The following is a 24,036-nucleotide window of genomic DNA, read 5'->3' as shown; positions in this document are numbered from 1 at the left end:
GCTCAGACGAGTATCATGGAAATAGAGCCCCCGAGACGCTGTCTCTAGGAAGCCATGGATGATGCCTCCATCCAAGGAGAGGAAGGCACGGTGCATCAGCAGGAGACGGAGGACCACTCAGCCAGGGCGGTGGACAAGGAGCCGGCTGACACCTTCAGGGGACCCGGCGTGGCCCGGATGGGACGGGGGCACACGGACTGGCGCTCTGCGGAGACCTCGTCCAGAGCCCAGGCTGACACCCAGTGTGTCTGCTGCTGTAAGAGGAGACTTCTTGGTTGGGAGAGTTTGGGGCTAAGTTCATGGGAAGCACACAGGCCAGCATACAGGGGCCTCAGCCCGGCCGCCAGCTGCGGGGAGGAGGGCAAGACGGCGGTCCCCCCGTCCACAGCGCTGTCATAGTTACGACAAGGAAACGCTCATCTAACACAAAGTCCCACGCGCCTGCACGGGGGGGGCAGGGAGCGTGCGAGGCCGCAGGGCACGGTGTGCGCTGTCAGAGAGCGTCGAGAGGTCCTCCCCGGTGCGCGGGTGACGCCGCGGTGTCTCTGCGGGAAGCGTGCACTAGGGGAGGCCGGGCCGTTTGTTGAGGTAAATGTCAGAAGACACAGCTAAAGAGGGTAAAATCCTTTCCCTCCGGGGAACTAGAAATAGGATGGGGGCGGTATTTGGGGAACAGTTTTCCCAACAAGCCACATACCTGACCCTTCAACTGTGTGTCTGTGTAACTTTGGTGAGAGCACATATTACGTTTTTTTAAGTCTAGTCTCTGCTTCCTGTTCGTCACCGAGAGGGCTGGTACCTGCAGCCCGCCAGCCCGCAAATGGTCTGGAGTCTGCGGTCGGAGGCTGGAGGCTCTCAGGTTCTGGAATCAGGGAAGTGCTTCTCAGAGCCCAGATGTGAACAGAAGGCATTTTCCCGGCCCTCCCTGGACGGGAGCGTGGGCGAGCTCCCACCTCCCTCCTCCCCGCTCCCCTCTGCCGACAGCACATTTGGGGACTGACAAACTGCTCAACCCTTGATAACAGCGTGTTCCCACAATAGCTGACGGATTCCCAGGGGTTTTCAAGGTTGTCGCAGGGGGTCCGTATTAGCAAAGCCCTGAACACAGCCACAGCTGTTTCAAGGTCTATATTTAAAACCGGTCAAATAATGATACTCTAGGTTGCCAACAGAAGTGTTCTGTGGGGCTTCAAATGGGCTCTGCTTTGCTGGAGGTTCGGGGATCCCTGGGGGTCCCTGGGGGCGTTCAGAGCCGCCTGCCACCTTCTTCCCGCAGCCACGGGGCTGGAGGGGCCAGGCTGCCTGGCTGACGCTCCTTTAATGTGCAGCCATGTACTGTTTAAGCCATAGGTCCACAGTGAGCCGTTAGTAAAAACAAGAAGTGCAAGGAACACTGATAATAAAATACAAATTAGCAAAGAGCAGACTGGCCTCAACACGGTCTGGGCCGGCTCCGTAGGCCACATGAGCAGGGCCAGAGTTCTCGTGTTGCCCTCACAGTCTGTCTGATATTCTTTTAAAAATGTTGAAAGGAGGGGGGAGGGTATGGCTCCAGTGGTAGAGCCATGCTTAGCAGGCACGAGGTCCTGGTTCCAACCCGTCCCTCCTCTAAAGAGAAACAAACCTCATTACCTCCCCCTACGTGACAAAATAAAATAATTAAATAATACAAAAGCAAATAAATATTTTTTAAATAATAAAATGTTAAAAGGAAAAACAACATGGAGGGAAAATTATACCAAAGTAGGTTTTTACCTCCGTCACACGTATAAGGAGACTAAAGACACCTGTTTGTAACGTTACACACGAAGGACTTAGGAGCATCAGGCTGGCGTAGTCTCTCGCACCTCATCATTTGGAAACACATTTTAAAAAGAGCAAAAGAAAGGATGGAGGGGGAGGGACGAAGCAAAGAGTCTTTGCACTTCAGCCCGAAATGCAGCCGTTTCAAACAGAAGATCGTTTATCTTTATTTTTCATGACAAGATGTATTGCTAAATTTCAGTCTTTCTCAATATGTAATCAGTCTCAAAACCAAACATGAAGGAATCAATCATTCTTAAACTGGGGACAAACAGTGCTTTTTATTCACTGCATAACTAATCTAAAAACTAAACAATATGCACTCCTGTTAAATGTGGAAAGTCAGAATCAGTCTTCTTATGTCATGCGTATTGATAAAGTTAAATGAGTCTTATAATACAAGCACTTATAAGGCGCCAATCTAAAACTGAGTTTTCACTTAAAATCACTTCTTTACTATATACTGTGTTAAACTGAAGAAGTGGTGTGGGTTCCTGAGAACTCATCAGCCCCAAACTGAAGCCCGGCTCGGGCGCGACCCCCGGCGGCCCTGTCCTCGCCGCCACGTGCCAGCCCTGTGCCCGGCTCTGGCAGTGGGCCGGGAGGTGCTGGGCAGAGATGTGTCTGCTAGTTTGGCTCTCCGGTGCTTAGTTGTAACATCTAGGAGGTTCTGCTCGGCACGTGCCCCGCGTCTCCGTGGCTCTGCTCTGGGGTGCAGAGCTCTGCAGCCCTGGTCCCCGCCCTAAAGACGCACAGCAAAGTCAGGGGGCCTGGGAGGAATTCTCCAGAACAGCTCCTGTGGTGAGTTCTGGGGGCAGTCGAGAGAAAGCCCCACCCCGAAGGGGCTGCAGCCCCAAAACTTTCTGGAAAATGTGCCTGTTTCTGGTGAGAACCGTCAGCCCAACAATATTCCCCTAAAGACAGGGCCGTCTGCTCTGTGCTTCGGCTGTTTTCTTCCTTTCTTTCTTTCCAACTGCAACGGTTCTGAAAAGAAGAGCCTAACACGTTATCAAGAATTTCGAGAAGGAGGCTTTTCAGGAGAAACGCCATCCGCCCGGCGAGTGCCCGGGGAGCCGCAGACCCTGGTTTCTTTCTCTCCCTGTGGGAGGCCCCCCCGTACTCACTGTCCACGTGGAGCAGAGGCCAGAGCCCCCCAGCACGGAGTGCTGCCGGAGGCGCCAGAAGGTTCTAGGCCTTCACACACTAATGGGAAGGAAGCCGGGGGGGCCTCTCAGGACAAGACACCAGGAGTGTTACAAAGAGACCCCTGAGAATAACACAGCGACCGCTCCCAGGGCGGTGTTGTCCCCTCTGGGTGTCCTCCCGACAGTGAGGAGCCGGGCCCGGGGCACATGCTGTCCCCGCCCCTACACCGGGAGCCCCTGTTGCAGAGCACGGGGTCCAAGCCCATACTTAGCGATGGCACAGATCTTCCGGGGAGAGCAGGGGCGATGTCAGCGAGATGAGGTGGCTCTCGCCTCCGGACGTGGCCGGCGTCTGTGAGCTTGTGCAGCCTGTGATCAAGCTGATGGTGGTTTCAGTTCATGTCCCACTTGCAGGCTGTAAGTTCCACAGCTCTATTACGTCTGGAGGAGTCGGCACCACCTGTTCCTCCTCGGTCACCTTAAATGTAACGGGAATACAGAGCAGCAGCCCTGAAAGCACACTGGGGCCCCACTGACCACGTGCCTCAGACCGTCTGCAGCTCATCTCACAAGCAGCAGCAGGACACCTGACCTGCCCCATCCCCGGGAGTCGCGGAACACGGATGTGCCGCATGCAGAGCACACGCGGAACGTGGATATGCCGTTATTTACTGTTCTCATTCCCAAGTGCTAGAAAGAAGGCTTATTTAAAATAATTTTACACAATCAGCTTTTATTTATGTGTTTATTCATTTCACACATGTTTGTTGAGCACCTGCTGGGTCCCGGGCACCGTCCTAGACTTCGGGACTCAGAAGTAGGTTACGTAGCAAAGTCTCTGCCCTAAAGGAGTGTCATTTTTCAGTGGAGGAAGACAGAAGATAAATGCAGAAACAAATTTATGACCCATAAAGGAAAGTTTGATAAACTAGACTTCAGAAAAATTAAAACCTGTGCTGCTAATATACCCTCAGGCAATAAAAGACGAGCCACTAAATGGGAAAAATGCCTGCAAACCACAGTTTCAGCAGAAGGCCAGTGTCTAAAATGTACCTGAGCTCTCAGAGTTGAACAGTAAAGAAAAAACCCAGTTAGAAAAGGGGCAAAAGACAGATGTTGACTGCAGAGGATGCACAGACAGCAAATAGCACGTGAACAGACATTGACCACAGAGGATGCACGGACTGCAAACAGCACATGGACAGATGCTGGCGTCGTTGGCCGTCAGGGGAAGGTTGGTTCAAACCACAATGAGGCACCACCACGTACCTATCAGAATGGCAAAAGTGAAGATGGTGACAACGAATGTTTATAGCAGCTTTGTTCGTAACAGCCCCAAACTGCAAACAGCACCGATTCCCTTCAGCAGATGAACGGTCAAAAAGTGTGGTCCATCACATCGCGGAAACCCTCAGCAATAAACGCACCGAGTGTTGACACACATGACAACCTGGTTGGCCCTTCAAAGAATTAGTCTGAGTGAGAAAAGCCAACCCGCGCAAGGTTGCAGACTGCATGGTTGCATTTAGAAGCCGTTCTTATTGTTACTGAGATGTCGTACAATGCTACACAAGCTTCAGGTGTGATGTTACAATGCTTGTGTACCTGTGTGCTGCAAAATGATCACCGCAGTCAGTCGAATGAACATCATCACCAGAGTTACAAATTTCTGCGTGTGTGATGAGCTCTTAAGGTCTACTCACCTAGCAACTTTCAGGTATACAATACGGCGTTAGAAATTACGGCCACCATGTTGATTATGACATGCCCACGACTTACATATCTTACAGCTGAAGTTTGGAGTTTTTGACCCCCTCACCCATCTGGCTAACCCTCCTCCATCCCCACCCCACCTCTGGAAACCAGCAGGCTGTTCTCTGTGCTGTAGAACATTCTCGAAATGACAACATTATAGAAACAGAGGACAGATTGGTGGCTGCAGGGAGCAAGTGGACGTGGTTACACATGGGCAACGTGGCCCTCGTGGTGATGGGCGTTCTGCGTCTTGGCTCTGGCGGGGCACGTGTGGACACACCCAGCAATGAAATCGCCTGCAGGTAAACACACGCAAGCACATGAGGACAAGCAAACCCGGGCGGTCTGAGCAAGGTCAGTGGGGTGAGTCGTGAGTCGGTGTCAATATCCTGGTTGTGATGATCGATGTCTTGGAGTCTGGGGAGACGTTGGTACTGGAGGTTCTGGTTCAAGGGCACGGAAGGTCTCTTATTCCTTCCAGCTGCATGTGCATCACACTTACCTCAAAAGGAACAGCTTAAAGCAAAGAAACACGTGTAACATGACTTCACAGAGTGACAGATGTCACACAGCAAGCCCTGTGGGTTCCCTGAGTGACGGTGGGTGAGAGGGTGCCAGCAAAGCTGTAGGTGAGGACGGCATGTGGGTGTGGCTCCTGCTCTGCCAATGTGATTCGTGTGATTTGTGCTTTGCAACTAAGCTACCCGCTAAACACTCCGTTTAAGAGCTCATCCTGGGAATTCCATTATCAGTCATCACAAGCAGTGTATGTGGCAGAAAACTGTAAGTAACCAGAGCAACAGGCACGTAATCCTCTGTCCGGTACTCAAACAACTGGGGCAAGATCATGTCACTGGCGGGGCTCACCCGCCGGAGATGGTTCTGTGAGCTCCTGCAGAGTGAGAGGTGCTTGGTGAAAAGAACAATCTGCTCAGTTTCTTTCATTTTATTTTTTTTAAATTCTGCCTTAAAGAAGAAACTTCTTTTTTACATCTCAGTTATCTTAAATCAGAATATATATATATTTAGTAAGGAACATCAGATACCCTTCAAGGGCACGTGGTCTGCAATCCGTGTGACAGTGAGTTTTAATCCACGTCTGATAAATGACTCCAGGGTGAAAATTCCTCTCGCAGAAGAGGCGTGTCTCTTGCTGACAGTCTCCCTAACGTCCTGTCTTCCGAGAGGGGGCAGAGCTCTCGCGCTGGTGGGCGTGCCCGCCCCCGTGCTGAGGGAGGTGGGACAGGGTCCGCCCCCTGTCACAGCGCATGGGAGGGCAGACATGGCGGTATTTGGAGGAGCAGCTTCCTGTCCACAAACCTCTATTTTCCAGCCCCTTCTCACCCGAATGGGAGCCTGTCACCCTCCTGCCTGTTTGCAGCCGTGTCTGTCGTGGCCGCACCACAGCCCACCCCTCGGGGCGAGCCCCAGGGTCGTGCTCCTCCCCACTGGCCAGGGCCCTGGAGGACTCCCCAGAACGAAGGCGAACCATGCGATGAGTCCATGGAACTTTGTGGAATGCCTCAAGTGACAGAGGTGGATTCCTAGGATGACAGAAGAGCAAAATATTGTGTAAATGAATATTGCAACATTTCATTAACATGATTTTTTAGCAAAGTGTTGGCAGTACCTCGGATGGAGGGGCTTTGATCATTAAGATCTGATCCTATTCGTGTATTTTTCAGTCACTTAATTGTTTTGCTTTGCGTGGGTTTGTTTATAAGATTTATTTAAATTTTTCTATTTGATGTTCTTCATATGAGAATTAAGATGCATTTTCATAAAACCACTGTATTGAATACCGTCCAAGCATTCTTAGCCAATTCAGGAATATAATGTCTCAGAACATATTCAGCGTCACAGAAGATCAGGCATAAAGACCATTTTAAGCACTACATTTGGTTGTTGCTCGGTAGTTACAACAAATAAAAGTTTTTGATTATTATTTAAGAGATTGTGTTTTGTTTTCCTTTTTTTTACATTTTTTATGGAGTTATAGTCGTTTTACAATGTTGTGTCTAATTCCAGTGTAGAGCACAGTTTTTCAGTTATATGTGAACATACATATATTCATTGTCTCATTTTTTTTCGCTGTGAGCCACCACAAGATCTTGTATATATTTCCCTGTGCTGCACAATGCAATCTCGTTTATCTATTCTACATATGCCTGTCAGTACCTACAAATTTTGAAATCCCAGTCTGTCCTTTCCCACCCCCCGCCCCCTTGGCAACCACAAGTTGTATTCTATGTCTATGAGTCTGTTTCTGTTTTGTATTTTGTTCTTTTTTTTAAATTGGCAAATAGCATGTCCTTGTAAAACCTTTCGTATGGAAAGGACTATAGCTTAGTCACTGTCCTTTGATGGAGAAGGACAGACTGAAAACACACGTGACAGTCGATGACGATAAAACCTACCTACAGATGCGTGGACGCACTATGCATGCCTCCCTAATTACCTTCTAAGTAGTTCATGCTGTCAGTATTTTTCAGATGTGATCAAAACAGTGCTTACACTTCGTTTTGTGAGAATGTATTTACAGTTTTGTGTAATCTTGTATCACAAGCAGCCGTTTAGTTTTCTAAAGAGAGTTTTGTATGAGGGGTCGTCGATCAGTCACTGATCAGAAGTCATCGGTCAGAAATCAGTCAGCTGTGGTATTGTCTCCATGTCCCTCCCTGGAGTGTCTCCGAGAGTCCACGCCCCCAGCCGGGGTGTCACTACCCTTCTCTCCTCAAGGGCGCACCTCCCTGGTGGCCAGACCCTTCAGGTGGGTGGGACCTGCACAGTATGGAAGCCAACCTTGCTTCTTTCCCTTTTATTCTTCTCTAGAGCGACTGCATCTCTTGGAAGAGGGAAAAAAATGTAGTCATCAAATCCAGTCAAGTGTTTGTGTCTCTGAAATTGTCAACGGCGTCGGGTCAAGAGAGGTTCTGGGTGGTCCCCAGACGGATGGCTGTCCAAGGAGCGACTTAAAGGTAAGGTCTGTGTCACACTGTAAGCTCTCGGTGCAGACACACGGTTTCCATATTTCCTTAGCATGTATTTGCAAAAGCATAAAGACAGGTTTGTGAATGGAGGGTTTTGTATTTGATAAAGAGGACAACTTCCCTTAATTTTAATAAACAAACAGTGTAAAGTCAGAATTTATCATCTGTTAATAAACACAGGCTCAAGTAGTCTTCTTTTATCCAACTGCATGACCCCCAGAATAAGCTCATGGCCACATTAATCTTTGGCAATTGTACAGACCTGCTTCGTTTGTACTAACTCCTTTAAAGTCAGACATCTATTTCTACTACTGGTCTATTTAGGGACTCTGTCTTTAAGGAAATTAAGCGCATTTTTCATCAGGGCTCATTTGCATAGCCCAAGGTCCTCCCAGGTTGCTGTCAATTACTTGGGTAAGCCTCCCTCCGGGACCTCCAGAGCCACGCTCCTTGCAAACCTCAGGTTATAGCTGATTTTATTTTCCAAGAATTTCAAAAATTCTGCTAAAATATATGCAACATAAAATTTACCACCTTCACCATTTTTAAGCTTACAGTTCTGTAACATCAAGTACACTTACATAGCCGTGCGGCCGGCCTCACCACCCATCTCCAGAACTGCCTTCATCTTCCAGAATTACAGCTGTGTACCATTAAGCAGTCACTCTCCACGTCCCCCCGCCCCTGCCCCAGCTTCAGGCAACCATGATCCCACTTTCTGTCTCTATGAATTTGACTGCTCCAGGCATCTCACATGAGTGGACTCATACAGTATTTGTCCTTTATTGACCGGCTTATTGCACGAGCATAATGTCATCAGGGCTCATCTATGTTGTGGCAGGTGCTGGAATTTCCTTCCTTTTTGAGATCAAATAACATTCCATGATATGTCTAGACACCATTTTCTTTATCAGCTTTCCATAAATGGCCACCTCTGGGCTGTTGTGAATGCTGTGCTGTGAACACCACGATGAACATGGGTGTGCAAATATGTTTTTGAATCCCCACATTGAGTTCTACTGAATATACCCAGATGTGGAATTGTGTGATCCTGTGTTACTTCTAGTTTTTTAAGGAACCTCCATGCTGTTGTCAGTCATGGCTGCACCGCCTTACATTTCCACCAACACTGCACAAGGGTTGCAGTTTCTCCTCGTCCTCACCAACACTCGTTTATGTTCAGTAACAGCCGTCCAAATGAGAGTGAAGTGGGATCATATTGTGGTTTTGGCTTGTATTTCTCTAACGATTAGTGATGTTGAGTGGCTTTTCAGGTACTTATTGGCCATTTGTGTGTCTTCTTTGGATAAACGTCTGTTCAAGCCCATTGCCTTAACCCAGTTGTCTTATTGGCATTGTTGGGCTGTAGGAGTTGTTCGTATATCCTGGATATTAAGCCCTTATTAGATCAGTGGTCTGCAAGTATTTTCTCCTACTCTGTGGTTTATCTTTTCATTTGGTTGGTAGTGTCTGATGCACAAAAGTTCTTAATTTTGACATAGTCTAGTTTATCTATTTTCCTTTTGTTGCCTGTGTTGTGGGTATCATATCCAAGAAATTGTTGCCAAATCGAGTATCACAAAGATTTTTCTATGTATTTTCTTGTAAGAGTTGTATAGTTTTATCTCTTATGTTTAGTTCTGAGTTTTGGTCCATTTTGTGTTACTTTTTGTATATGGTATAAGTTAAGGTTCCAACTTCATTCTTTTGCATGTAGATACAGTTTTCCCAGCACCATTTGTGAAAAGGCTACCATTTCTCTGTTGAATGGTCATGGTGCCCTTGTCAAAAATGATTTGACCATATATGCAAGGGTTTATTCAGAGGCTGTCTTCTATTCCACTTGGTCTGCATTTCTGCCTTTATGCCAGTGCTGTGCTGTTTTGATTCCTGTAGCTTTGTAGTGAGTTTTGAAATCAGGATTTATGAAACTTTCAAACTTGTTTTTCTTTTTCAAGGTTGTTTTGTCTGTTGGAGGGGGTTCCTGGAGATTCCATATAAATTTTAGGATGGATCTTTCTATTTCTGCAAAAAACGGCCGTGAGGTTTTGATGGGGATTGTATTGAATCTATAATTGCATGGCTAAGGTTCTTAATCAAACTAAAAGAGAGATTTCCATACTTTATTGTAGTGAGTTTCCCTGTCCAATATGAGCATGTACCATTACTTTAAATAATTTTATTCAGTGTGAAAAAATTCAGATTTTATTTTACCTTTTCTGATCCTGGTTTGGTGAAAAATAAGCAATTATATAGGAATGTTAAATATACAGTTTCACAAAAATCTGCACTGAGGATGAAGATACAGTTTCTGTTGAATTTCTTAAAACTAAGAATTCTGAAATCAGAAGTTCCTTAGTAGAAGACCACCAGTGTCACCCAAGGTCAGCTTGTCTGGCAGTCAGAAGTTCTTTATTCATCACGAGAGGCTAGAGGACAGAAAACCTTAGGTATCGTGGGGCATCCTCCAAGACCACAGTCAGTATTAATGACGTGGAGACACACAGCAAGTTTGAATGTGTGATTGATCAGCCTCCAGCGTCATTTCTGAAATAACAGAACTTACTGATGATTGAACCCCGCCAAACATGCCAGCACCGGGCAAGAGCTAAATTCCTCCCAGCGCCGTGGGTCTGCGTGATTATTCTTCCCGCTTCGCGGCGCAGTAAAGGGAGGGTGAGACAACTTGAGATGCTGTCTGTGCTGTGACAAGCTACACTGAGATGCTAGGATGACGCAATTAATAAGACAGAGGTGGCCTTCAATGGGACAGAAAGGAACTTTGTCTAGAGATCTACATTTGACACAAGTCACTAATTCCAAGGAGCCTTCAAATTTCCGTCCTTAATCCAAGTCTATTTCTAAGCCACATAAAACTACGCAGAAGTTAGCAGAAGAGACATGGCAACGAAGTGCCCACAGGAGAGGCTTTGTCCACAACTGCCCCTTTCTGTCATCAGCACCAAGGAATAAATGTGTACGGATCAGTTTTTCCATCCTCTTCCCTTTCGTTCAACACTGTTGAGTATCTGTTTTGTGCCATGAACTCTTCTAGACCAGGAGGTATAAAATGAGTGAGGCACGGGGTCACTGTCCCTAAAGGGTCCCCAAGGTGTGGTAAGGACCACGGGGAAATAGGCCCGTAAGGTCCTCTCTTCAGCGCAGAGCACACGCGCGGCTCCTCTCGGTGTTCCAGAGCTGAGCCAGCTTCCTGGCCCCGGTAAGCGGCTCATTCACTTCTCCCAGTATCAGCAGAGGTCTGGGGAAAATGATTTAGGAAGAGAAAGAAGAGATGGTAACTCTGATTAGAGAGGGCAGAGGTGTCTTTGAGAGGAAGTGACCCCAGGGTAGTACATTAAATGAACAGAGCTGGGAACAGCTTCGCATAGTAACACAGGGAAGAATACGAAACCCAGAGACAAACTCAAGGCACAGAAACGGACGCCAGCCACTCGGCAGGTGCGGCTGCTCGCTAGGACAAGGGACTCACTCCTCCCAGCTTGGAGTTCATGTTCCCAAGACAAGCGTGACTCCTGAGGTCCAGGAGAGACTGTCAGGCGGTGCCGCCCGCAACCCTTCCTGATGGAGCATGTGGCCTGGTCCAGCCCGGGCTCTCTGTCCCAGGGATCGGTTGCCAATGCTCTCACCATCTGCCCACCACCTGGCTGCCCCCCCGTGGCCCCCGTGACTGTGGTCGACTGTCCAGACCCTGCCTCGGCTGCTGCTCTGCAGGCATCTGAACTAGAGATCCCGGGACTGCTCCTCTGCTGGTTCCACCCTTTGGATGACAACTCGAAGCCAGAAGGAGGCAGTGGATGGGCGTGCAGCACCGTCGGCCAAGGCTGCACACGCAGGGCTGAACGCAGCCCCGTCCTGCGGCTCTTCCCCCCCCGTGAGCCCCCCGGCCCCCGTGAGCCGTATTTCCTGTCCGCAGCCCCTGGCTTCCCTTAGCATCCCCAGCGAAGAGGGACTTAGGGGCTTGCTCTGCAGGAGAATAAAAGTGCCGTAGAACGGGACTTCGCTTTGGGGCACTTTCTGTCCCGGTGTGTCCCACTTAGCTGCCATGACGCCAGGCCTGAGCACCTGTGGCGTCCCCGAGATGGCCCTCAAGGAGATCCAGTTTCCCCTGAACCAGAGCCAAAGAGAAACTCACACTGCCATCCAATCCCCATGCTGAAGAGCTCACTCAAAATAAAATCAGTGTCTGTTTCCCGAAAAACTTTGTGAATTGTGTTCTGAGTGGGGACCATTTTAAAGGAAAGTGTGTCGTGTGCCCAGGAGGAATCTGCTGAAACGGCCCAACTGCATAAATCTGTGTTCTTTGACCCTTTGAAACGGATTTATTTAAAACAGCTGACAAATACCATTAGTTTCGACCTAGCCCTGCCAATTACCACTTATATCCCTTTGGGCAAATCCCCTCAAAGTCTTAACTTCCATGTTCTGTAAAACAGGGATAAAGGGCTCAATAGAATGGGATGGATTACAGGAAAATAATGTAAACCGCAAATGGCGGTGACAGCAGCTAAGCGTTAAATCGAGGGTCCACGACACACCCAACCCGCCCCCACCCCGCCCCCACCCCCACCGAGTCCCCAGAACACCCTGCGCTCTGCGTCTTGTCCAGATCGTTACCCGTAATGTGCATCAGAGGAAACGAGTCTGCAGGGAAGGTGGATAAGTTGTCCGGCGTTGCGCAGTGAGTGGCACGGACGGAATTCAAACCTGGGCGGGTGTTTCGGCTCCTGGCAGCACGCTTCAGCTCGGGGTGCTTCTGCCGCGTCCCCAGGGCCGTGCGCACATCACACGTGGCCCTCCTGTGTCTGTTCCACGTACATTCACCGCGGATATCATCTGTGCGTGCATGTGAAGTATTGTGCGTCTATGCACACGGACACACTGAGAATTCGCCAGCCACCCGGATCGCCCCTAAACCTCAGGGTTTTGCCTAAAGGCGCCGGGCCGCGAATACTATTCTGCTGTTGGCACGCTGGTACAGCCTCCCCCGGAAAACAGCCCGCCATTCTGAGTTGTGTTTTGTCAAGATCGCCCCCAACTCAGGACGTAATGCGTTCGGTTGTTTCCATAAGTGAGTCATCAGTGTGGCTTAAGTCATCATTATAACTCAGTTTACCTGCCCTGATAGTGATGTTTATTCAGTGTGATGTTATAAAATAGTATGGATAGTAAAAAATGAATAAATAAAAGGGTTTGAGCCTTTTGATTTTTTTTCCTGTAATTTAGCTTAAGAAATAGTGGAAATTTGCATTTTTCATGACTCATCTCGAAGTCTTGGATCACTGCTCTCTTGGAAAGTGAGATACAAATTACTAACCCCTCTCTCCCCGAGGGTGTGAAGGAAACTGCAAAGCATGGCATTTCCTCCCTCCCAGCAGAGAACCACCACCTCAGTCGGGGGCGTTCTGATTGCAGCAAAGCTGCGAAGTAGGTGAGGCCGTGTGGGACCCTGGTGACCCTGGTGACATGGAGGGCCCAGCGTGCCAGATGCTGGGAAGGCCCCTGGGGGGATGGAGCTCGCCGGAGAGGAGTGGCTCTTGGCTCAGGGGAGGGTCCTGCTGCCGTGAGTGAGTTCGGCCCCATGGCCACCTGCACCGTGACCTGCCGCCCCTCACTCGTGGGTGACCGTGAGACAGAAGGTCCCAGCAGTACCTGAACCCCCCCAGGTCCATGAAGGCTTCAGGGCGACGTTTCAGAGTTGGAATGCCCTTTCCCCTCGTTCCCCTGGGAGCAGAACTAGCGAAACTTCACGAGCCAAAGATGCCGAGAGAGCACACTGCTTTGCTGAAGGCGTTCGGTCAACCCCGGGCAGCTCCAGCAGCCCCGACCCCATCAGGACCGCTTTGTAAGTTTCGAGGCGGGAGGGTCGCAATAGTGAGGGCCCTGAAGTCACCCCTGAGGTGACTGGTACCAAGAGTTCTGACCATTAGTGCACGCCCCTGTGGCCGAGTGTGCTCGGGACAACCTCGCGCTCACAGCAGGGACCCGGGCAAACTCCCTGTGGAGGCGCAAAATACGGTATCAGCTGAAAGTCTGTGCCTGATGAGAGATGTGTGTCCCGACGTCGTGCTGGGGGGAGGTTTTGTGGGGGTGGTTTTGGCTGAATGCTGACTTTGTTTACCATTTTCATATTTCCTCCTTAATACTAGTTTACATTCTTTCCTTGGGTCTAAGTGTTTATTTGCCAAAAGGCTGTGCACCATTATGTTTATAACGACCTGCCGTCATTGGTACGTTTGGAGCCGCACATTCTGCTGAAATAACTAGTAACGTCTCCCACTGAAGCTTCGATAATTAAACCTCTTCATCTGCTGATGTCAACAGTTCCTTCTACGTGGTGTTAGTGGAATTTTTATCATAAGAAAGTAGCATGTTGATCTTTTAAATTTCCTTCCAAACAATGGAAACCTGTCACGTGACTCAGTAGATCAGCCTTGCGCAGCGTCTGCCAGAGCAGTGGCATTTAGTGGTGCATCATTTTGTCCTCACTCCTAGAAGAGAGACCTCAAGCAGCCACATTCCGTGGAAGCTTCTAGGACAGCCGTTGGAGGCAGATGTATTTTTTCCTTTTCGGAGAGGAAATACAGTTATTAGCCTTGTGACGTATTCTCATCTGACCGAGCACGTGGCGAGCGTGGCCTCTGCAGAGCCTCGCAGGTCCTGTGACCAGGGTGACCACGGACCGACCACAGACCAACCGTCGTCTCTGTGGGCCTCCATTTCCCTCTCTGCGCGCCAGGAATAATCACATGGTCTTTACCTTGGGGGGTTGAGGTGAGGACCGGAAGCATGAAGTGGCGTCTGTCACATAGTAAGCGTCCGAGGAGAGCAGGCTGTGGCCAGACCGCAGCACGTCGGTGAGCGGAACAAAAAGAACATTTCTGCCCTCTCCTCTTTGACTTGAAGCGGCACGCTAAGGCTCACCGCGGCTTCTTGAAAAAAAAAAAAAATACACATTATAGGCTTGTTTGTAAGAGCAGGATTTTGGAAACAACTTAACTCTTCGTCCATTAAAGACCGGCTGAATAAATTATGTTGTATTCATGCAATAGAACACTATAAATTATCTGTTTTCAAAGAGGGAGCTTGTATGAACTTGGCCCAGCACGTGCTGTGCAATGAGAACTCGCAGGGTACAGAGTCACACGTGCCGCGTCACCATCTGTATATTCTGAAGGCACGTTTACGTTCGGGTGCTTGTCAGTGCGTGGAACGGTAGAGGGAGGGCGGTGAGGGTTGCCCGGAGTTAGAAGTTAGAATTCTCCTCCTGATCAGCCTTCGGATGCCTTAAGAAGGCGCCTGGTCCCATGGGTAGGTGCGTCCCCTTTGAAATTGCTGATGGAGGCTTACATTCACCTGATACTGGTGGAGAGCCTGTGTGTGGGGGGGTGACACCCTGGTGCAGGTTCCATGTGTCCCTTGGGAGGTCGGCAGAGTGGACCGGGGACAGATTCCCAGGAAAGGAGTGGGCAGAATGATCGACATCAGTGTCATACTCAGAGGGAGTAGGGAGGGGTCCTGGAGACCAGACAATCCCACGGATTTGAGAGGCTGGTGGAGACAGAGTCCCCCACACCAGCATGAGCAAAGGCACTGCGGCAGGAAACACGGGTCCCCTCTGGGAAAGGGGTGATCTGTCCAGTTTCCACACAGCCACCTGTGCAGGGGACAGGACAGTTGGGGCAGTTACTTGCCAGGAACGTGTTTTAAATGCTTTGCCCGCTGTCCTCAGAGAACATGTGAAACTGCGGGAAAGAGGACTCCCTCCACGTGCCGCGGATTACCGCTTCATTTGGCCCCGTGCGTCGTGAGCGGGGCAGGCGCCGCCCTGAGTTACTCGGCACGCTCGCAGATCTGCGGTCTTGCCCCCTTGCTGCTCGCGGGAGCCCTGCTCCTCTCAAGGCCTCTCAGGCGCCTGCTGCTTCGGCACTGTAGGAAAAGGCAGCAGAACAGATCGCAGCCGCGCAGCCTGCCCGCTAGAAGCCGGCCCGGAAACCGTGTCTGCACCGTGATGGATGAGGTCCGTCTCCCGTCGTTTCACGGGAGATTTACACGCATAACTCTCATTAGTGCTAATGGGGTTCTTGCATAAATCTTACATGCGGGAAGGTTGGAGAAGACGGCTTTTCTTCCATTCTTTCTGGGTTTTCTTGCTCCGGGCTGCCTTCCTGCAGTCGGGGACTGGCCCTGCCATCTTGCCAGGAGCCTTGCACTTAAGCTGCGGGCGTTCCTCGTCTACATGGAAGTGGACCCCAAACAGGGCTCTGAACTCACGTGTTTAAACACCGCCTCCCTGAGCCGTCACCCTCTCGATACAGACACCTAGTGAGTGCCACCGGGCCAACGGCTCTGCAGGTGTCAGCTATACCTGCTGTGAATGTCCCTCTGCTCCGTGATGACAGGGCTCGCGTCCCAAAATAGAGGTGGCGGGGGGAGGGAACAGAACGCTGGGTCCTTGTTGCGAACAGAATTGTTTTCAAAGTGACTGCAGACCCCAGTGCTATTGGAAAGCCAGCCTGTGCGTGGAGCTAGGACTGGGTTCCTGGGGAGGGAGGGAGGCCGGACTGGCCCCTGTCGCTCAGCTGCTGCCCTTCCCTCAAGTCTGTGAAGTCGGGGGTCCGTTTATAATGTCAAGGCCAATACTTGCCGGAGCCCTAGGGTCGTTCCCAAGGGGACGAGGAAGCGACGAGCACGGGCTTAGTGTCCCCCGACGTTTACTGGGACACGCTGGCAAGTTTCTGAGCCTGTCGAATGTTTTGTTATTATTTTGATCGTCGGCCACTCGCCCTCATGCCCACACTCAGGGCTGCCGTCGGGAGGGGGGAGACGCCGCGGGCGACTTCGACCTTGTATAGGTTCGCTGTAGTTGTGTTCGAACAGGTGCGTGTGTGGCTGCTGACCAAAGGCGACCCCGACCATCCCAGGTACCTCCAGGCCTGATGGCGCTGTGGGTGCGGTGGCTTGTGGTGTAAAACCTTGTCACTGCAGCTGACGTGGTGTGTGGTCTACAGACAGATATTAGCAGGCAATGCTGTCTCGCTGTTGTATAAATGGGTAATACGTTAATGCTTAGGAACGACGTGGGTCCGCGCAAGACAGGTTAGTAGAAGGTCTATGTGTCTTCGCAGAAAAGAGAGATTATAAAAGAGTAACTTTAAAATTTTCATCCAGAAAACCAATATTTCAATTAGTCAAGTTAACAGTGGGATAAAAGTACCTTTCTGGACTTTTTCTCTTCATTAGTCCATTTTCTAGAACAAAAGCCTGCTTGATGGACTTGTTCTGTTGACTGGAGCAGTACCAGGTGTGTCTGCCTCACTGGTCAAGTTCAAGTCAGACTTTGGCCTTATCTTTGGCAGAGACTCATTATAAGTGGATGCGCGCAGGCGCCGTGTGGATGGCTGGATCCTCTCCGGGGCCGCATTCACGCCTCCGCTCACTCAGCGCGCACGGGTGAGTGCCTGTGGAGTGCCGGGACGTGATGGGGGCGGCGCCGAGCCCCCGGCCCCGGCGAGCACACATGCAGGAGGACGGGTGCCGGGTGGAGAGGGATGCGGGGCACGTGGGAGACCTTCTGGGGTCTCCCGAGCAGGAGGGGAGCGGGACTTCCCACGCGCAGGTCCCGTCGCACCTCCAGGCGGAAGGAGGCAGCGCCAGGCCTGGGGCGTCAGGAAGCGGGCCCTTCTCGGACGGTTCCGTCTTCTTGCTGCTGCGGGGAGTCGGGGCGTCTGTGGCGTGAGAGGCAGGAGTGATGCAGGGAGGGCCCCGGTGAGAGGCGAGCCCACACGGCCGGGGCTGCGTCCTCCCTTCCAGCCGCACTCGGCTGAGCTCACAGAGCCAAACAAACTGAGGACTGGACTTGCCGGGGGAGGAACTCACGTGAGAGGCAGGCAGGTGGTTCCTGGAGCAGAAGGAGCCGGAGCGTCACCCTGCCCCACCCGTGTCAGTGCACAGGAGGCCGCGAGGACGAGAGCAGGGTCAGGGAGGACACGGAGGGGCCGGCGGGTCACACGCTGGGCCCTGCACGATTGTTCAGGGGGCGGCTGGAGGCGGGGAGGCAGAGGGAGGAGCTGGGAAGCGCCCGGGAGCAGGAGAGGGGAGGCTGCAGAGCCAGGGCTGGAGCAGGAAGAGGTGGTCAGAGAGCCAAACGGCCAGGATTTAGGCAGACGGGTGACAGGTGACGTGCCAGCCAGGCAGAGAGCCCCCGGCGACCACTGAGGGGTGAGATGAGGTCCCAGGGTCTTGGTGACATCGGGGCATCTCTGAGTCTCAGGTGAGCTGGGCCCTGAGCTGGAGGAGTCGCGGGGATGGAGGAGCCTGGTGGCAGAGCAGGGGGACGGGCAGGGCTGCCACATGCAGGGAAGTGGGGGCGCGGGATGAGGCTGCCTGGCCTCCAACTCCAGAGGCCGCCACTGGGAGGATTTCAAAAGTGAGGAGTAAGGGGTGTGGTCAGGAAGGGGACAACGCCCAGCGTGTGAGGCTCAGGGACTGAGTGAGGGTCACTCGACAGCCTGGGCGGCTCATGGCCTTGGATCCTCAGGGAGAAGCTCGCAGGAGGCGCCGACCCCCAGGACCCCGCTGGGTGAGGCCGGAGGGGCGGAGGTGGGGGAGGGTCTGCAACGTCCCGAGACCCTTGTCTCCTTCCGCCAGCGGTGTCACGGATGGGGAATGACAAGCAATGTCATGGGCCCTCTGATTTAGCAGGAATTGCAGGTAATATATGGAAGCTGGGCTCCTAAGATGGTAGGAGGGTCAGTGTGAACAAACGTGATTAGTGCAACATCGTGACTCTGAGCACAGAGATCACACGCAGCGTGCATGACCGCACAGGTTATTTCGAGCGTTTGCCCTCTGGGTGTCCCACAGGGCTGACACACAATTCAGCACAGCCACCTCGAAGCTAAGTCCACAAATCAGGTTGACGTCAGCGAAGGCTATTTGGTGACAGGGCGGAGAGGAGCTTCATAAAACCGTTTCCCTGTAAGAGCTTAGATAAACAAAATACGTCTGCGGTGCAACCTCCCGGAATGGAGACCTTTCCTGCGCAGAGAACCTTCAGGGTCTGCTACCACACACGATGGTTAAAGTAGGAACACGGTCGTGAAGACAGATTCTGGCTGGACACGGCTGCCGAGGAGTCACTTCGAAAGCATCTGCTTCAGCTGCAAGACGCAGGCACCAGGAGCCGGTCCCCTCCTCCCAGAGCGTCCAGAGGGACGGTGCGGGGAGGTCGCGGCGGCTCAGCCGCAGAGGGGAAGGACCGCGGCGGCTGGGGGTCCAGCCGCTGACCTGGCAGCCGCTCTGAGGGCTCCTGCTACTGGGGGTGGCACCCCAGTGCTCTGCCCCGGAGTGTGAGGACTCAAGTCTGGCGGAGGAACCACTTGATAAAAGCAACAGATTTGTTTGTAAAATTGAAAGCAATCACTGCGTGGTGCAATCGGCACGATCCTGTTGGCTTTCCACGCAGAGCTGCAATCCGCGAGCAGAGCGCAGCCCGAGGTTCTCCCTCTGGCGCCCAGAGCCCTGCAGGTGTGCCTGCCCCGTGGTCCTGCATGCACGCCCATCAACCCCACCCACAGGGAGTCCGTGCGTGCGTGCAGCCTAATTCCCACCTTTCTTCAAAGCTTTAGCTTCATTAAGAGGGTCAAGTTACCAGCAAGAAAGTCAGCACGACGGACGGTTGTGAAGTCTTACATGCACTTGCTGTGTGACACCTGTGCAGACTGAAACCCCAGGCAGTTTGCATTTTCAGAGAACCACACTTCCACGAGCAGACGCAGCCTCCGGAGAGGGTGGTGCAGTCAAGCATCATGCTAGTCTCCACCGAGACTTACCCCGTTTCTGCTTTTGCCTCTTCTGACTGTTCCCGTTTCTTCCCCCTTTCTCAGATGTTAGTGGCAGTGGAGATGCTGAAAGCACTAGTGATTCAACAGATGCAATAAACATCAGCTGATCGTTGAAAGGTTTTGGCCTGAAACTGATAGAGTGACAGGTGAAGGAGAAGAAGAAATGTACATCTGACAGGAAAATTTCACTTCAGGGCTGCAAATAACTACCTGCGACGTGGCCACCCCCACAAGTGACTTATTCTTTAGGCGCTGACAGAAAATAAAGTGACATTGATATTTGTCCCCAAACGACTACCACACATTTGAGTGCTCTCTGAGAGAGGCCGAGTGACTCTGTACAGGAGTGTGTTTCACGTGCCTCCTGGAACTTGAAAATGTGAGTTAACGATGTGTTTGCATCACTTGTCCTGCTTGAGGACACATAGCCACACCTGATAAACAGCTCCCTGCTGGGGCGGGAGGGCGTCCCCGAGGGGACGAAGTCAGCACCTGCCCTGGACCCACTGACGGGGGAAGGTGGGCTCCTCACAGAGCCAGGTGCTGAAGAGTCCTCGCGGGCCTCCGTCCCTGGCCCTTCCTCCTTCCGTCTCCCCATCTCTCCCGCCACCCAGGGGAACATTGTTCTCGGGACGTGTTGGATGGACAAGGAACGTTCAGTGAGCGTATTGGGCGCCTGTAGAAATTCACTCACTCACCAAGAGTCCAGAGGACTCAGATTAAGGGCTAAGGGAGATGGTCACGCTGCTGATGGGTCCCGGACCGCCACGCACACCGCCCAGCGAGGCCCGTTCCACCCGGAGACCAGGACAAATGCAGTGAGACTGGGGTGGCCCCAGCTTGTACTGCAGACAGGGCGCCCTGCAGAGTCCACACACGCACACACTCACATGTGCACACACAGATGCATTCACACACACTCACATGTACACACCACACACACACTCACGTGCACACCAGATGCACTCGCACACACGTGCACACCAGACACACACACACACGTGTGCACACAAACTCACACAACTCACATGCGCCAACACACACACTCAAACGTGCACACCAGACACACTCATATGCACAGACACACGTGCATAAGTAACAACAGCCTGGCTGAGCCCTCCTCGTGCTCCACGCAGTGCAGCCCTCCTGGGGAACAGACCTCCCGGTCCTCCCTCACATCTCCGGCACTGCCCTCATGACGGGAAGGTTTAGGAAGCGTGAGCAGGGCACCCCAGGAGCCCCCAGCGCCCCACTCTTGGCCCAAACGCACCCTCTCTCTCCGCAGAGCTCGCAGCATCCTGGAGAGCTCCCGTCTCTGGAGCATCCACGGGTCCAAAGCCCCGCCTGTTCCTTAGTGGTTATCAGGCTCATCCTGAACGACTCATGTCCACAAATTCACCCCAACCTTCCTTCAGCTGCTACACCTCCCACTCTGTAGCAGGAAGTGCAGATTCTAAGTGACTGACGTATGTAACTGAGAGTTTGCCCAAACTTGCAGATTCTCACCAGATAGCTGCTGCGATGCTGTGAGGATCCAAGCCACGGCATTTGGGGGAGAGAGTGTGAGGACTTAACCACAGGCTGTGACTTACTAACGCTCAGTGAAACGGTGTTCTCTCAGCCAGCCTTCAGGGCCGCCGTCCACGTGTGGTCCCGGGCTGTGAGGACGAACGGGACGCGCGAAGAGGAGGCTCCCGTGGGCGTGGGTGGATGACAGCGTCACAGCACTGAGGGTGGGGTGGTCACAGGGTGTGTCTAACAGGTGAGTGTGGATCCGGTGTGCAGGTGGGAGCAGTGGTGCCCGAGCGTCAGTCCTGGGAAGCAGGTCACGGAGGGGCCGTGTGTGGTCAGTGGAAACAGGGAGCTAGTGACTCCGGGCGGCTGGCGTGTCTTGGGGAGGAGGCTGGTCCGAGTGGGAGCTGGACCTCACCGCGAGTGACCCTGCGGGACACATCAGGGTTTGAGTTTTGCTGTGAAGGCTGCAGGACCGTGCACTTGGTCCTCCCGGTGACTGACGCCATCAGCAGGCCAGACCGACGAGAAGGAGATGTAAAGATGTCAGGGCCGACGTCTAGGAGACACCACGGGGACAGAGCCAGGGAGACATGGCGCCCTGACCCAGCCTGCAGGCGCGTGGACAGAATGGGGCACTGGGGGGACGGGATGCCAGGGAGCCCAGCCTGCACGACAGGCCACTGTGGAAGCGCGGACGGAGGCTGGATGGAGGAGGGGAGAGGAGGGCCCCGCTGAGGGGCGGACAGCGCCTCCTCCAGCACCAGCTCCTGCACCGGGGAAAAGTCACCGAATGCGAGTCTTCCCTTTTCCTAGTGGTTTTCAAAAAGGTGACCAGTCGGATCCAGTCGGACTCAGTCTCGAATGCCTCTCCCAGGGCCTTCCTGGCTGCTCTGAAGTCCCGAGTATTTGGAGAACCCCCAGCACTGGTGCCCAGATCTCCAGTGAGGCTGGCAGGCCCCGAAAGCTATGACAACATAAACTTAATTTGTAAAACTAAAGGTGTTTGTTGGAAATTAGTGGACAAGACATGCTGTTTATTGGGGCTGGTGATGAAAGGTTCATAAATTCAAAAAGTAGGTTATACAAATACTCAGTACAAAGCCAAAATAGTTAAGCAAGAGCTGTGTCCACGCACGACGTGTCCTCACGATGCGACACTAATGCTTTGATCAGAACTTAATTCAGACTTTATAAATCTGATTTACTTTTGGAAAGTGAAAACATTTGGGCCACGCGTACACAAGCTCCCAATTGTACAGTCACTCTGATTAGAAGTCAAAACAGAGGCACGTCTTAAGACCCACTGAATAGATAACTGAACTGCTGCATAAATCATGTCGGTTCAGACTGCGACGGGGCTTCCCAGTGACTCACACTAGATTCTCGGAGACATCGTTGCGAATTCACCAACGTTCACCTCTGCATACTTCAGGAGGAATCTCCGTTTGTAACTCCTGCATGATTTCCAGGGAGATCCATTCAGCTTACAAATACATATGTGTTATAAAGGTAAAAAGAAAATGTCTGAAATTGACTTCTATTTGTTTAAATTTCAGTTAAGTCAGTTGCTCTCTCTCACTCACTGTGGTGATCTCCAGCATCCAGCACCACCGCTGGCAGGTAGTCGCGTTCGGTTCGTATTGACAGAGGGAGAGGGAGTATCGCTGAGTGAGGATGCTCCAGAGGGCAGGGTCAGGCGCTCTGGAGACCGAGCCTGCCGGTGCACACTCCCAGGGACGCCAACCTGTGCTTTAGCGAATGGTTGCGGTGGCTGGCATTCCACCGGGAACCCTTGCCTTCGAGGGAAGAAGTGAGTAACTTACGAAACCTGCAGATAAGCGTGGTTAAATGTCAGCTAAGCAACTAGTAAGTCATGGTGAGACGGTGTGTGTGTGTGTGTGTCTGTGGCTTACACCCAAATGTGTGTTCGGTCAGTACGTATTGACTTGCCCACCATTGTCCAATGCCGGTGATTTCTGAATTACACGTGATCTCTCCAGTTGGCAGTTTTGAAGATAATTGATTAGACTTTTTAATGAAATAACAGCCTGGATAATTTTATGCACATGAAGCTGATTCCAACTCCAAACCACACCATGTATGGAGAACCAGCTGAGAGAAGCTGGACCACACTTGAGTGTGTGTGTGTCACGTTGGTGCTCACGCTCGAGTTGTGTGCGTGCGTGCATGCACGTCTGTGCATCCGCACATGTGTGCGATCTGGGCGTGGACATGCATGTCAACCATGATGGGATGTATGTCACTTAAGCTTGAAGTGGAAAGGGCCGCCTGTGTAATTACAGGGCAATGCAACATCGCCGTCTCTTTGTGGCACATTTAGAGCAGGGCCCTCCATTCTGAGTTATTGAACAGCCAGAAAGTTTCTAAAAGTTCTCGACTGTTAGAGCTGGAAAGAAATTTTAAAAGCATGAGTTCTAAAATTCCATTTTATGGATAAGGAGACGGAGGCTCAAAGAGACTTGCTCAAAAAGACCCCATTTCTTCACTCTCAAAGGCGTCCCTGACGCACACACCCCGTTTTTCTGGTTCAGGTGTCCCTGTTTGGTGCTCCTTGAACAGAGCAGTTTGGCTTTTGTCTCTCGTTGGACTGTGGGTTGCTTGCAGGTTTCAGTGCTCTGCCCCACGTCCCCAGTAGCTGGCGTGGGCCTGCCACCACTGGGGCTCCGGTAGAAGTTGTGGAAGGAAAGAAAGATGGTTCTGTGAACAAACCCAAGGTTGGGAGTGGGCCTCAGAGCCACACCTCGTCTCTGGGTTGCAGCACAGCCTCACAAGAGCACATTCTGGAGCCAGGATGCTAACTTTTCTTCAGCTAACCCACAAAATATTCCTTCCATCAGAAAAAAATTGTCTAGAGGGCAGACCTTGGATAAAAGCGTTTCAGTGGTCCTGCCTGACCTTCCTCTTCTTTTTCTGCTTGTCACGCAGCCCAGATTTATAGCCTCC

The 24,036-nt window shown here is 51.8% G+C and overlaps 1 protein-coding gene across 1 annotated transcript in view; it reads left to right on the top strand.

Moving 5' to 3' along the window:
* Positions 1-24,036, top strand: part of MYT1L (myelin transcription factor 1 like) — a 333,949-nt gene that overhangs the window by 156,832 nt on the left and 153,081 nt on the right. Inside the window, 1 exon segment of the mRNA XM_032496947.1 lies at positions 7,536-7,681. The gene's annotated coding sequence lies outside the window, so the exon portion shown is untranslated.

The sequence above is a fragment of the Camelus ferus genome, chromosome 15, assembly GCF_009834535.1.
Source record: "Camelus ferus isolate YT-003-E chromosome 15, BCGSAC_Cfer_1.0, whole genome shotgun sequence".
Taxonomy (NCBI): domain Eukaryota; kingdom Metazoa; phylum Chordata; class Mammalia; order Artiodactyla; family Camelidae; genus Camelus; species Camelus ferus.
The sequence above is the reverse complement of the archived record's forward strand: the minus strand, read 5'-3'. Positions and strand labels throughout refer to the sequence as shown.